The sequence below is a fragment of the Plectrocnemia conspersa genome, unplaced genomic scaffold (assembly GCF_051122295.1).
Source record: "Plectrocnemia conspersa isolate PC_06_02 unplaced genomic scaffold, ASM5112229v1 ptg000010l, whole genome shotgun sequence".
Taxonomy (NCBI): Eukaryota; Metazoa; Arthropoda; class Insecta; order Trichoptera; family Polycentropodidae; genus Plectrocnemia; species Plectrocnemia conspersa.
Genome location: NW_028277174.1, coordinates 23992089 through 24005108, shown reverse-complemented (window position 1 = coordinate 24005108; position 13020 = coordinate 23992089).

Genomic DNA, 13020 nt, shown 5'->3' with positions numbered 1-13020 from the left:
AATTGGATTCAGAAACCTAACGTCAAATAAACTTTTAATCCTATGATTTTTTAACCTATTTTTCAAATCTTTTCAATGATTTTATAACCTATTGTCAAGGATCTCAGATTCGTGTAATCAATATCCACTTCAAACATCAGATGCATTATTTTATCATTAATAACTAGTTCTTCTTAGTAAGTCCTAGGCATAATCCTAGGCATCGACTTGCTTTTAATTAATCGATTAATTGACTTTCAATGACAAATGAATAACATGCGTTCTCTGGCTTGTTCTTGTCGAAGCGGCAATGCTCATTTCAAGGTTTTCGTCTGTGTCACATCTGGCTATATAATAAATATTTTGACTCATTTCACACACAATAAATAAAAAAATAATATACATGTAATATATGTATGATTGTGTTAGTCCAGCGTGCGTATGTTTTAGATAAAAAGTGGAAGCTGTGACGTTTACTGATTTAAACTAAGCAGATGTTTCCACCTGATTTTTATAGAAAAGCTTATGCTTTTACCCACTGAGATAATATAAACTAGAAGCTAACAAAGTGATCCACCTATATTTTTGACCTAAGCTGTCACGATGAGTATTGATGTTCTTCTGGTAGTTAACAAGACTGTCGAAATAATCGTACTTGCTCAACTATCGATCAAAAAGTCCATGACAAATATTGTCAAATGTCAGAATCATGAGTTTTTGCCACCGACTTCGAGAGTCATAATAGCTTAGTGACCTTAGAACGACGCGACAAAAACTGTGTTGCTGGTCCACTAGAGCCTGTCGACAATATTAATTATACATTGATAACCTCTCTACAATCTAGATTCAGTCTTGTGCGATTTATAAATTTACAAGAGTCATCATAACGAAACTGTAAAAAACATACAAACAAACATGGTAGAAAACTGTGTCGTACTTCCAGGAAAATAATTTATATTTTATGTATTTAAAAATGTACGATTCTAGTTAATACATTTACAAATATATCTAAAAGATGTATGTTTTAAAATAAGGCACAAGTGCTAAGCCATGCTAAACAAATATGTATGCAAAACAGTGACTCGACGCTTCGCCACCATCTCCACAACGGCCTGCGGTGAAATGGACGTTGTATGGATAGCTGATGGCGAGATGCACAGAGCAATTTTCACTCGTGATGTACGCTCATTAATAAATAATATTCAAATTATGATTTGAAGCAACCTTAATCCATACAACCTATACACATTTCCATCGTAGAGACCCGGAAGCAACATACTATAATATATATATGTATAATAATATGAAATACCTCCGCCATCAAATTATTCAGATTAGAAAACGTCGCAATCCACCCTCGGTGAGCCCCTGATGAAACCCATCATTCAAAAAATACACGTACTCGTTACATAACGCCATAAGAGGTCGAAGTATTCTCGTAGCCCGGTTAACGTGTGGTCGTAAATCAGAGTTGGAGTTGAGCTCCGCACGAAATTGATTACCTGCGGCCCAGGTTTCGACGATTTATGCGTGCACATACCGTATGCGATGTGTTGAAAAATTTAATAAAACGATCCGAATATGGAACGGATCCGTTCCAATGCGACAATCCGTGATCGAAGAGCCAGTGCGGGTGTAATCGAAAAATCCGAGTGTGGCAGACAGACAACAAAGAAGTGAATTAAGTAAGGGGATGCAAAAAAAAGTTAAATTGGAACGGCTTTTTTTCGTTCATTACTGTTTTTGATCAATGTGGTGGGGGTTTCGGATTAGGGTGCGCTCACAATGGCACGAAATCAATCGGAAACGGAAGAATAAATTAAGGAAAACTCAGTCTATATTTGTTTATAATGCAGAGAAATGTTAACCATTCAAGTGAATGTACTTATTGTTTATAGTATTTATACTAAAAATGTATCTAGTTATTTTTATAAAATATTAATTAATTAAAAATTAACAACGTTTGTGAATATGGCATTAAAAAAGTATATATTTATACTCAAAATATGTTATTTCTATCGCTGGCATGTTATAATAAATTATATAATTAACTATAATTCATAAAGTGACCGAATTATTGCGAAAAAGAAAATTGCGTGCACGAAAATTCTACATAGTGAAAATTCTGAATATAGGTGTTTGTGTGATAGTCAAATTTATTTAACTTTGAATTTCAACTGCTTAATGTTTTTCTCTATTTTCAAGTTAAAGATTGTGTAGTTATAGGAAATGTAAGTGTATCATACAAATGTAAATTGGTAATTTAATTGTAAAATATTTTAAAGTAAAATCATACTAACATCTGTTTGCTATACAGACATTATTTTTTTTATATATATTTACGTATTCTTAAATATACATATATGTGTAAATTTATTATTTATGATCAAAATTTTCGCTTTGCGCAATTTTACCAAACCGATTCATAGTACACTTGTAATTAATTTTAGTGATGCTTTATTAGTTACGTATACATAAAGTTTTTAACCTAAAAACTAACGAATTAAATATTAATTTAATAATATTTCTCTATAAAATTACCGATATTATTTCAATATTATTGGCATACACTGTTTATTAACCCTTATGATAAATCAGATTTATAAAAAACAAGTATATTTTTATGAATATTTTATAGTAATAATTAACAATTTATTGCATGTTATAAAAAAAATCTACTAAAATTTATTTTTGTAATATACAAATACGCTCAAGCACCTAAATACTGTATCAGATTCTTTATTCATATATTGATGACATTAGATCTAGCAATTCCCATCTAAATAAGAAATGCTCGTGTTTCTGATTTTGGCAATTGATTAATTTTCCTGTAAAATATATTAATAATACGTTAGTAATTTTGTCATCAAATAATTTTTAAGACTAAACAATAAATATGATGTTCCAGAAAATATTTTAACTTAAAAAAATAAATTTAATCTTTATGACATATGCTTTTAAAAAATAGTAATAATCAAAAAAATATTGTAAAGTCAAATTTTATTGCAACTTAAGCACATTAAACATGTATCTAAATATTTTTTGTGAATTATGACGTAGGATCTAATAATTATTTATAGTAAATTAGGAAAAGTTGATATATCTGATATCGGCATTGAAACGATCAAAAGTTATTTTCCTAAAAAAATATAAATATTACGTTAGCACTTTTGCATGATTCTTGATGATAAATCAGGTTTTGGTGAAACCATTATAACTTAAGAATAAATAAAACCATAAATACACATTATTTAAAATGTTCCTAATTAATAATCAAAAAAATATTTTAAAGGTAAATGGTTTTGCCATTAAAGCACATGAAACATGTATTTAACTATTGTTTTAAATTATGCCAAATGATATTATTATCACAGCATAGTAGTTAAAGCTAATCTAATATCGCCAATAAAACGGATACTAAGTTATTTTCCTTAAAAAATATTAATATAAAGTAACTTTGCCTTAAACTGTTTTTAAGGCATAACGATATATCAAGTTTTAAACCTTAATAATAAATGTAGTCTTAACGATAAGATTGATTTAATCATTTTTATAGTAATAATTTAAAAAATATTGTGTAGCATAATTTATTTGCCACTATGGCACATTTTTTAAATAATGTAACCTAAGTTTTTATATTACCAGATATCGGAAATAAAAAGCTTAATAAGTTATTCTCCCATAAAATCACAGATATTAAATTTATAGTTTTTATTATTTGCCGTCAGTTTATTGCCGTAATATAAATATTTTTAAAAAAAGTATAACATATAATGGAAAAAGTAGTTTTAAACTGACTAAATAGTAGGTACAAAACTATATTTATTATGTATATAATAACTAAGTTCTTACACTGTTTTACTCCTTTAAGTAATTTATCAAAATACCCGTGCTAAAATATTTTTTTGGGTTTTTCTTTATTGCATTTTCCATTTGTGAAAGCTCTTTCTTTCTCGTATTGTATTCATTCATATAATTATTTTAATATTGTATTTATAAAATTACTAATATATTTACACTGTAATAAATATTTTTTTATTAAATAAATACTTACAATAGACTTACATAGCTTTGCAGATCATTTTTATGATCTGCATGAATGTAAAAATGCAATTTAATTTATAATAAACGTTATTTTATATTATTTACAATTAGTAATATTTTATATATTTAAATATATACATACAAATTGATTTCCAAAGGTATGTTTTAAAGAACTCCTAATTTTCCTAATATATATTAAATATTATTTTTAGCAGATTGAAGTACATTGTTTATGATATTAAAGTAAGTACTCAAAGCAAAAAATTGTGACGTATTGAAAAGTATATTTAATAAAATACATAACGTACTTTAACTAAATTCAGCTAGAACTGTATGTTTTATTTTTAATTCTAACTATATGTTAGATAACACTAATAATATAATTGTAGACAGTATTAAAAAAAATAATTGTTACTAAATGGTATGTGGGAATAAGTTATTATAAAAAATAATAGAGCACTATAATTATCTAATAATCAAACTGATATAAAAATAGGTTTAGCCTAAAATTAGAAATATGACAAGTGGAAATACGAGAAAAAATTACCATAGTATACTATTGCATAAAATATGATTTCAAAAAATATGTCGCAACGGCGTCTATTTTTCATATTTATTTGTAGCATGAAAAGGTTTAACTCGTACCTATTATTATTTAGTAAAAAAAATATTTAACGATGTTTAAAAAATATATAGAATGCCATTTTTGTCATGAGGCCCGGAATCATTGTTTTCCCAGGGCCCGGGTTCGCTCTCGGCGGCCTGGGAAAACATGTTGAAATAACGATATGACACTACAAAAAATTACATAGCATTTTTGCGAAATTAAAGGTTTAGTCTTGTTTTATTTCTATAATTTACATACAGTCCAAAGGAAGCTTTGTTTAAAGCTTCAGTAAATTCGTTAATTAAAAAATACAATAAAACTCATGTATCAAAGCACACCCTTTCACCTAAATAGATGCGTGCACATCATATATACAGCTACCCGGTAAAGCGGATTGATCGACTCGGTTATTTCATTAAAGCCCTAGTACTAGTACGGTTAGCGTGCCCTACAAAAGCTTTTTAGACCTTAGGGGACGCACACACGCACAAACTACGGTGTGTATGCGTGGGCCGTAAGCAATTGGAGAACAATTAGTAATGAGTAGTGGCCGTAAATATTTGCGGGCACAAAAAGCAGCAAACAAAAACAACTAATCTGATTAAGAGGGTACGGGTGGATACAAAAATCGCGAGGGCCCGGAAACACGCGGTTCTTTGTTGCGGCCAGTTTTCCTTTCGAACCTCTTAGGGGGATCAAAGAGAACTGGGCACAATGGTAGAACCAAGTCCTAGCAACTCTCTCACCATTGGTCGATCGGAACCACACGGTGGTTCCGATGCCAACGAATTCCGCAATGCACGTTTCCCGTTTAACGACCGTTGCTCCAATTAGCGCTAGGGGTTTGGTCCGGAACAATGAGGAATTCGTTTGTGAATTTTAAAATCGCTACAGCCTGCCTTTATATCCCATTGAATAGGACTAGGTAAGGCAAAAAGTTTGTGGATTAATACAGTGCTAACTATTTTTTTTTTAATATATCTCGTGGTACTAGTTTTGATAGATCTCATGATAGCATTACCTCATAAACTATATATATAAAATTATGACACTTATCGCTATATTTTTCTTATCCACATGGTGATTATTTTTACCAAAAAGTTTTATAAAGCACCACTTTAAAAAAAATATAGTAAACCTCTTTTTAAAAAATCTTTGTTTAACATGACCTAAAAGAGTTAATAATCACTTCGTCTTAGAGCTTTGAAACTTATATTACAACGTTGATCGCAAGATTACACATTATTAATGTTTAAATTTCGCATATTAGATTCTAGACGAGCTTAAAAGTTCAAGTTAAAAATTTATTCACCTTAATATATAACATTACCTCTCGAACAGTTTCTCTTGAAACTTGAACAAAGTCTGAAGGCACACGTGCCTCACAATTCTCTGCGAAGACGGGAAAAAAATCCGAAACACCTAGCGTGTCGCCAGAGTTTAACCTTTTCGAAACTTTCTCGTTTATAATCTTAATGAAGTGCGAACGTAATATTCCCCGGGGATCTCGTAAAGTAAGCAACTGGAATTAGCGGCGAAAAAAACAGGACGAGGCTCGAGAAACTAGGGAAATCCGTCACACGTTGGGTCCGGCGGACAAAGTTTATAATCCTGGTCAGCTCGTTAACCAATTATATCCCACCACACCCCGGGACGGGTCCGGAAGTTTGTGGATGGCCAGGAAAAAAATAGCGGGATACCCAGGGTCTCCCCAGGGAGTGGTTTTCCGTTTACGGTGCTGTTGGGCCGACTTTGTTTAGTGCTTAATAGCCGTTGAAAATTTTGCTTATCTTAAAATTTAACGGCGAGCCATATATAACTTGGGGTAAAAAGTTAATAGGTCATATAATTGAATATTCAAATATTTTCCTTTCAAATATCCATATTGTTAATAAATGTTTTTAATTATTAATTTACGTTATACATATTATTAAAAATACACGAATATTATTTAGTAAACCACAACGACCATTAATATGCATTGAAAGTTTTTATTGACACTTGTACTGTAAATGTACTGCTACCTAACACCAAATCTTATATGAGTCTAATGCGGTCATATTCTGCACTTGCTTTAAAAAATAAAAAGTACAATTATCTAAATCGCCCTATTATTAAAGGTACTATCTCTATATAATATATAGAAAACATACCTATATTATGTTCGACTAAAAAAATTTTTTAGGTGTAAACTGTTTTTTAAAAAAAATTTACATTGTTTAAATTGGTAATTAAAAAAGAAAATAGCTAACTAAATATTGGATTTCGTTTAGCTTCACTAAATATAAGTAGTAAAGAGTCAAGCACTTTATTTATTTTAAAAATAGTGTTAGAGCGCAAACAAAGCATACTCATGACACTTCCTTGCGGAATACACTTCCACCAGGATTCTTCATCTTGAACAATTTTAGTTTAGAACTTGATTTACCCACTTCTTTGCTTTTGACTTGCGACAAACAAAAAATAGTTTAATTGCACTAAGCGAAGCTACGCTGAATACTAACCTAGATAGACGGCCAAGAAAAAATCACTTACTACTCGCTTTCATGTTAAACCTTATCCAGCTTGGTCTGGTAGCAATAATATTACAAAAATCATACATGTAATAAAAATATAAATATGTTCCAATTTGTATTCTATTATATAAAAATAAACGCGTGACCGAAAAAATCGCAGTGTTCTTTCACTTTAGGGCATGTTACAAATACAGTGTCAATTTTAAACTCACGTCTTTTTATGTTGAATGTAAAAAAATATGATTTAATATTATCCTACTATAACTTTGTATTCTATTAAAATACACGTACAACCGCAAGAATCGCACAAGAATTTTGACGAATTTGTTAGCGATAAATATGAAAATATCTAATTTGTCAAATTTTCACTCTGTGGAATAAAATGCAAATTCAACCTCCACCTCTATATTTAATTAGCCGACGCCATATAATATAATAATAATAAATTTCAAAGACTTAGCTCGGTCCGGCAGCTTCTAACTAATTATTTCTAATGGCGCACGACGACGCGCCGTGTTTAGCCCGGGCGTTGATTAATATTCAAATTTCGGCTAAACACGAACCCGCCTCCTGCTATCGTTTAATTTCGCCAAATGGCCAAGTTGTGACGTCATTTATCTTTGTTTAATAATCTCGCAACAATATTTATACGCACAGCGCGGTTGTAGCAAGCGCGATGAGTAATTTAGTGTTGTAATAATAATAAGTGGCAAGTAATTTACATATGCCATGCTGAAAGCCTTTACATATTCAAAAACTATCAATGTATTATGAATGATTCACGTTTAAATAACAAGTAATGTGTCTTATTATTGACGACTTGTAGTGTTCTAAAACATTTTTTGATTAGTAAGATATAAATCATTTAAAGCTGTACTCGCGCAAACAATTAAATGCACCAGCACACACCACAGCACGTATTTTGTTTTCTAGACCAGGAACGATTTGTTGCTCAATATTAGTATAGGGAAATGGAAATTGATTAGCAAAGAATAGAGCAAAGATATTTTGTGTATATCTCAGATAAATTTAAAATGTTAATACAATAGTTAAGCTATCGTAAAAAATTAAGAGACCGCAAATATAAAAAAATAATTTACGAAATTCGTGTTTAAACAAAAAATATTAAAAAAAAATATTTTAAAATTTCTTATAATCGTATAGCATCGAAGATAATATGGCGGTAAATCAGTAATAGATAATTAGAAAATTAATGTATTAATTCCACTAAATATGCAAAGTTATATAAAAATTAGAACAAAATAAAATAATCGTCTAGGCTAGATAAATTCGAGAATATCTCAATAGAAAAAATATTTTTATGGCTTTTATTTGCTTCCCTTATTATTTAAGATTTTATTTAATATCTTGAAAACAGGTAAATTTAATTGTAATAAAAATCCTAGGTAATATTTTTTTTATTAATTATTGTCGGATTAGCCAATTATCTTTGCTAAGTAAAATATTTAAAAAATAATCTTATTGCGGTTATAATTATAACATATAATATATATAATTTAAAACAAAATACTACGGTCTCGCAAAATACATTTAGCGAAATTACCGAGCTAACTAAGCAGATTTTCACTAATTTTAATATGAAAAGGTGTAGGATTATTAATGGTAGACTTGAAAAAAACAAATAATTATATTATTAAACCCTTAATCATTTTAAAAAAGGTCGAAGCTATATTGTATCGTTAAATAATGAACTTTCGATACTACGTAAAATTTCAGTTGGATTCTCGCAAGGTAGTTTTTTTGTACCGTTTCATTTCATTCAATATATATTATTAAATTATTTTTAATTAAATTTTCAGTTACTTTAAAATAAAAATACCAATAAAATAGCAATATTTACTTGGCGCACCATACCAATTTATTGTCATAATATTTAAGATTATAATAAGATTCCTATTCATTATTTGCATCAAATATTGCCATAATCCATCTTTTTTTAAGTGGTTAGATATCATTCTACTACTATTACTATCACAGTAATAACACGGCTAATATCAAATTCATCGTCACTTCCTTAAACATCCATTATTAAATCGTCATTCGTAATTATATGGATAATTTCAAAAAATAAATCAATATATGTATTTATAAATAATTAAAACACAGATTGCTCTGCTTGCATCTCGCTCTTTTTTCCGTCATACTAAAATCTTTTTATTTCATAACAGACACAATATTAAGTAAGAATTATGCACAATTAGAGCATATAATCCCATTTTATCCCATATTATAAAAATATAAATACCCATTGAAAGAACAAATCGGTTTAAGACCAATAATTGTCAAGTATCGCGTTATGTATCACGGTCTTAACACCGCTCGGTCCGGGCATGTTCCGATGAAAAATTTTACAATAAACTCACGCTCATAAATTTAAGATTATTGACCTATTTGTATAAGTTAAGAATTTAATATTACTAAAATGTGTTTAGCACAAGTTTTTTATTATTACAAAATTAAAATTGGTAAAATTTGCTCAAACACAAAGCCAATAAATGCATTGAAAGTAAGAGTGCAACGCTTGGAATACACTCGGATGTCGACACATTGTCGAGTTACGAGCACAAATGGTTAACTAGCATATATTCGAAAGACACAGAAAATTAGAAAGACATTACCTTGTCCTTGGGCGTGACGAATTGTGCGAGCGCATCGGCGCCGCGTCTGTAAGGACGCCAGCGCCACGCCACGCCGCGCCGATGCAACTAAACACTAATTTGAATTATACACTGCTTAATTCTAACACATACACTAAATTACACTATCACTTTATAATTAAAAACATCGAAAGGGATATTATTATAAAAACACTTATTCGACAAAAATTTAACGAAACAGTTTACGCGTCCGACGTCACATAGCTACTGATTTTTTTTAAATATTTCGAGATGCATAAACAAGTTCAAACGTGTTCAAGGTTATGCTTCATGGATAATAAGCCATAAGGATTAAAATGTCGTGCATCTCAGATAACAAAAAAAAAAATTTTTTATTGTTAAAAATTAGGTACAAGTAGTCAGCTTATAATTTTATTTTAATTACAAAAAATATATATTAAATAAGACATATAAATATATATATATATATATATATATATATATATATATACATGTATATATATATATATATATATATATATATATATATATATATATATATACATGTATATATATATATATATATATATATATATATATATATATATATACATGTATATATATATATATATATATATATATATATATATATATATATATATATATATATATATATATATATATATATATATATATATATATATATATATATATATATATATATATATATATATATATATATATATATATATATATATATATATATATATATATATATATATATATATATATATATATATATATATATATATATATATATATATATATATATATATATATATATATATATATATATATATATATATATATATATATATATATATATATATATATATATATATATATATATGTATATATATATATATATATTATATATATAAATAAATAAACAAGCAACTTGCATTAAAATTATTCGAATTAGAGATAAATATTTTAAAAATAGACAAAGAGGTGAATGACATTTGTTATTTTTAATGAAGCATAACCTTGAATTGTCTGGATGCATCTAGAAATATTTAAAAAAAATACCAGTAGCTATGCGACCATTGTCGTAAACGGTCGAATAAATTGTTTTGTTACATTTTTTCGAATAAGTGTTCTCGTTCATATTTTTTATAATAATATCCGTATCGATGTTTTTAATTATAAAGTGATAGTGTAATTCAGTGTATGTGTTCGATTTAAGCAGTGTATAATTCAAATTAGCGTTTGTATTATTGTTACTATGCAAGGGACCGTTGCACCAGTGTTTTTTCCACAGCGTGCAAATAACGCGACGCGTTCCTTTCCCCGCGGGCCTCGCGGGGGAAGGGATTGACGCCGAAAGCGCGAGGCCCGCGAGGATATTTGCAATTCTAGGTATCATGCTATTGACAAGGTAATGTCTTTCTGATTTTCTGTGTCATATAGTTAACCCTTTGTGCTAGTAACTCGACAATTGGTCGACGTCGTATTCCAAGCGTTGCACTCAAAACTTCCAATGCATTTATTGGCTTTGCTTTCGAGCTAATTTTGCCCATTTTAATTTATAAATGGTAAAAAAACTTCCGGTAAACACATTTAGGTAATATATTATTTTCAACTTATGCTAATAACTCAATAATCTTAAATTTACGAATGTAAGTTTATTGTAAACATTTTTATCGGAACATGGCCGGACGGTGCGATGTTAAGTTCGCTTAACGACGCGATACTTTATTTTATTTAATTATTGGTCTTAAACCGATTTTTTCCTTCAATAGGTATCTATATTTTTATGATATGGGATAAAACGGGATTATATGCTCTAATTGTGCATAATTCTTACTTAATATTGTGTGTCTGTTATGAAATAAAAACGAATAGAAAAAAAGAGCGAGTGCAAGCGGAGCTCGCTATTTTGCTCGCACTATTCAAATCAGCGATTAACAACTATCGACATTTTTAGCGGCAACTCAAATAATAATATTAGTTTTTTTACGAGCTAGTAAATTACTAAGTTATAAAAAACAAAATTAGTAATCTGTATTTTAATTATTTATAAATACATATATTGATTTATTTTTTGAAATTATCCATATAATTACAAATGACGATTTAATAATGGATATTTAAGGAAGTGACGATTAATTTGATATTAGCTGTGTTATTACTGGGATAGTAATAGTAGTAGGAATGATATCTAACCACTTAAAAAAAGATAGATCATGCCAATATTTGATGCAAATTATTATAATCTTAAATATTATGACAATAAATTGGTATGGTGCGCCAAGTAAATATTGTTAACCTAATATAATACCTCTGCACTAAGAGATCCATTTACTGTCCAGATACCCAGAGACCCAAAACTATAGAATAATATATCGATTTATAAGAACACTAATCAATTTACTAAGAGAGATTAGCATAACAGTTTATTATCATTATTTGTAAGTTAATAAAACTATTGTTTCTAAAACAAGTTTCTATATGGTCCCCTTTTAAAATTGTAAATTCTACAATTTTTTAAATATAATTTTCATTTTCAATTTTAATTTGATTCATTTTATACACTTTCTGGATTGATAGTGCAGCAAGGGCATTTAGTACATCATAGGAAATCAAATTTCTCATATGTATTTAATGCGATTCAACGACCTGAACGAGCGTTCAACATCAGCTTTAGATACGTTCATGCTAAGACTATTTCTACCAATTTTAAATCTTGTACAAGTTTCAAGTTTTAGAATAATCTTTAAATGTACTAATTTTATATGATCAAATTAATTCTATTTTATAAACTGTTTTAATAAATTCCTAAATATTTTGGTATGTCCAAATCTGGTTTATTTTTGCGTTCTTATGACGTGCTCTCTTTTGTCAAGCGCTTATATGACTGTCAGCGCATTTGACTTACATACGCTATTTATTACGGCGCTACTTTTGTAAACGCTCTTATAACGCAGCGCTCATTTGACGCACGTTCTTTTAACCGGCCGCCACGAAAAATATATACTTTTTTATTTATACATGGCAGTTAAATTCGCTTGTATCTCAAAAAGTGTATCTATAACAGTAAATAATTATTATATAATATTATAATTATAAATTTTATTTTAATTTATTTTAACTTCCATTAAAAAAAAAAATCTAAGATAATACACAAACCTCATAATTGAGTTATTACTTACACGACGAGATTATTATTCAATTTTGAATGATGGATTAGACTGCG